Consider the following 4,053-nt stretch of genomic DNA (forward strand, 5'->3'; position numbering starts at 1 on the left):
GCTCATCTGGAATTCTATCACCTCTAGCTTTGTTTGTAGTAATGCTTCTTAAGGCCCACCTGACTTCACACTCCAGGATACCTGGCTCTAGGTGGTTGACCACACCTTCATGGATTTCTGGGTCATTAAGACTATTTTGTATGTTCTTTAGTGGATTCTTGCTGCCTCCTCTTAATCTCATCTGCTTCTGTTAGGTCCTTGCAGTTTTTGTCCTTTAAGTCTATGGCCCAACCACTAATGACAGAGAAGCTGAAGCTGGACATTCTATGAAGACCTACTAGAGCTTCTAGAACTAACACAAATGAAAGATGTCCTTTTCATCATAGGGCATTGGAGTGCAAAATTAGGAAGTCAAGCATTACCAAGAGTATTAAAGACGTTTGCCCTTGGATTACAAAATAAAACAGGGCAAAGTCTCTATTGAGTTTTGCCAAGAAAACACACTGATCGTATAAATACCTTCTTCCAACAACATGAGAGACAACTCTACACATTGACATCATCAGATGGTCAATACAAAAATGATATTGATTATATTCTTTACAGATGCAAATGGACATGCTCTATACAATCAAAGAAATAAGACCTGGAGCTGACTGTGGCTCAGATCATCAGCCCTTTAATGCAAAATTCAGGTTTAAATTCAAGAAAGTAGGGAAAACCATTTAGGTATAACCTAAATCAAATCCCTTATGATTACACAGTGGAAGTGACAAATAGATTCAAATGATTAGATCTGGTAGACAGCATGTCTGAAGAACTATGGACAGAGGTTTGTAACATTGTACAGGAGGCAGTGACTGAAACCATCCCTAAGAAATGCAAGAAGGTAAAGTGCTTGCCTGAGCAGGTCTTACAAATAGCTGATAAAAGAAGAGAAGCAAACAACAAAGAATTAAAGGAATGATATACCCAACTGCAGTCTATTATCCTGTATATAACACTGTGTGTTATGTGTGTCTGTATATATACATATATAGGTAAATGTACACATTTAAAATACAACATACATAGCTTATTAAAATTAAAAAATGAAACTCATCTAATGATTAGTTAATGAACAGAATGATTATTTAATTTCATTCCTTGTTTCAGTCATTCCTCATTGTATATTTACTGACTACTCTAAATCTGATATTAATGTTGTATACAAGTTTTAAAAATCCCCATAACAAATGGATTTTACACTTCATTGGTGAGACCAGTTGGATATATACCTCTCAGAAAACAGTAAATGTATATGCAAATGTCTGTAGAACTCTGTATAAATATTATACAAACAGAGAAGACATGAATAGTGTACAAAATACTCGAGAAATTTCCATAGAGAAGATAACAGATAACCTGCTCTTTAAAATTGGATAGGATTCAAATTAAGATATGTGTAATGGTTATTACTAGGAAAGGGGAAACGTAATCAGTCATAGACGGCAGGATACGGTACCTCCTTCGTGGGATTAGAAGGGTGAAGTGTAGCATTGTATCAGTGGGCTGTCATGAAGGAGTTAAATAAGATGTAGTATTTAACAACCAAAGGTGTTATTTTGTGGTGAAGACAACACTGGTGAATGATTAATAACCATCTATGGAAGGAAGGACATCACCTTGGGGAAGAGACCTTTAAGATACCAAGGCTGGAGCTGATCCTAGAAAAATGAAAAATCTGTTTAAGAAAATACCCCAAAACTGTAGGATGGACCAAAAAGACCCTGAAAGAAACCAAAGCCTGGAGATACAGGCAGGCCCTCTACTGTAAGGTGTCCCAGATTCACATGGAAGACTCTTCATTTGTCTGGAAAGTCAGAAGACATCCTGAGGGGTTTTCATCAGAAAGTAAATACAATGGATTAATATTATGTAAAGATCAAACTTGTTACAATGTGAGGAGTAAGTTAGAAGCCCAAGTAGAGGTAGCTGGGCCAGCTATAAAAGTGATGTGGTGTCCCAATTCACATAAGGAATGGCAGTAGTTTCTCCAAGGGGGCAAGAATGGTGTGGGAAATAGGAATGGGGGATCAAACCATGGGAAATAACATCAGAAACAAATAGCATTTGCTATCATCCACCTGTACCCACCCTAGCATAGTTGTTTGTTCAGTCACCCAGTTGTGTCCAACTCTCTGTGACTCCATAGACTGCAGAACTCCACACCTCCCTGTCCCTCACCATCTCCCAAGGCTTGCCCAAATTCATGTCCATTACATTGATAATGCCATCAAGCCATCTCATCCTCTGACTCCCTCTTCTTCTGTCCTCAATCTTTCCCAGCATCAAGGACTTTTCCAATGAGGCCCCTGTTCACATCAGATGACCAAAACACTGCAGTTTCAGGTTCAGGATCAGTCTTTTCAATGAGGATTCAAGGTTGAGTTCCCTTAAAATTGATTGGTTTGATCTTGCTGTCCAAGGGACTCTCAGGAGTCTTTTCCAACATTACAGTTTGAAGGCATCAGTCGTCTGGCACTCTGCTTTCTTTACAGGAGAGCTCTCACAACTGTCAGTGACCACTGGGAAGACCACAGCCTTGTCTATACAGACCTTTGTCGGCAGAGTGATGTTTCTGCTTTTTAACACATTGTCTAAGTTTGTCATAGCTTTCCTGCTGAGAAGCAATCATCTTCTGATTTCATGGCTGCAGTCACTATCCACAGTGATTTTAGAGTCCAAGATGAGGAAATCTGTCACTACTTCCACACCTTTTCCCCTTCTATTTGTCATGAAGCAATGGGGCCAGATGCCATGTTCTTACTTTTTCTGTTTTTTTTTTTTTTTTTCCTTTAATATTTAGTTTTAAGACAGCATTTTCACTCTCCTTCTTCACCTGCATCAAGAGGTTCTTTAGTTCCTCTTCACTACTTGCCATTATAATGGTGTCATGTGCATATCTGAGATTGTTTATGTTTCTCCTGCTACTGCTACTGCTAAGTCACTTCAGTCGTGTCCGACTCTGTGCGACCCCATAGACGGCAGCCCACCAGGCTCCCCCGTCCCTGGGATTCTCCAGGCAAGAACACTGGAGTGGGTTGCCATTTCCTTCCCCAATGCATGAAAGTGAAAATGAAAGTGAGGTCGCTCAGTCGTGTCTGACTCTTAGCGACCCCATGGACTGCAGCCTACCAGGCTCCTCCATCCATGGGATTTTCTAGGCAAGAGTACTGGAGTGGGGTGCCATTGCCTTCTCCGATGTTTCTCCTATCTATCTTGATTTCAGCTTGTAACTCAGAGTACATGCCTATCAGCTGCCTCATAGCAGAGTACAGACATCTAAATAAGTAGATGTTCCCCTTTCTTTCATAATTTATTTTACTATGAATTACTGTGCATGCTTATATATGTATGTATGAATGCACATGAGTGTGTGAGAAAGGGAGAGAGAGAGGTAGGGTGGGGGTGGGGATGCTTGCTCCAAACACAGGATTGCTTTCTTAAACTGGTGTAATATCTTATTGACTAAATGTAGATGCCTGTCATCCTTCATTAATAAAAATTAACTGTAAATCGGCTTGCTTCCCACAGGACAGCCTTTTAAACATTTCATCAGGGCTTCCAGAGCATGTCTGACAGTGAGTCAATCAAAAAACAGCATGACCTGATGGCAGAATCTATAAGGATTTGTAAAAATTATATATATATATATATATTTAAATATATAAAGTATATATTTGTGTACTTTGTTGTCTGCCTACTAGTCTTAGGCAGTCTTCATCTAAATTTGTTCCAGTGGTCTTTCTACAGACAGTCTCTTTTCCTACCCTCCCATCACTACCCTTATTCTTCCCTCCCCACCCCTACATCCACACCCCCTGCTGTCCTACTGGTGCTAGAGACCTGTGCAATATCATTTTCTGCATAATGAAATCTGGAGTGACATTAATATAAGTGTAATTTTATAGAAGGGAATGGGCCTGGCTGATAGTTTCTACCTGCTGTGTTTTGATGATAGACATCGGGATGTCACCATCTGTGTAATGAAATTTCACCTCCGTAATGATTCAGATTATCAAACATTCTTCCAAGCTGGCTCTGGGAATCTACTTATTTATTTATTTATAT

Source organism: Bison bison, unplaced genomic scaffold, assembly GCF_000754665.1.
Source record: "Bison bison bison isolate TAMUID 2011002044 unplaced genomic scaffold, Bison_UMD1.0 scf7180017864054, whole genome shotgun sequence".
NCBI classification, from domain to species: domain Eukaryota; kingdom Metazoa; phylum Chordata; class Mammalia; order Artiodactyla; family Bovidae; genus Bison; species Bison bison.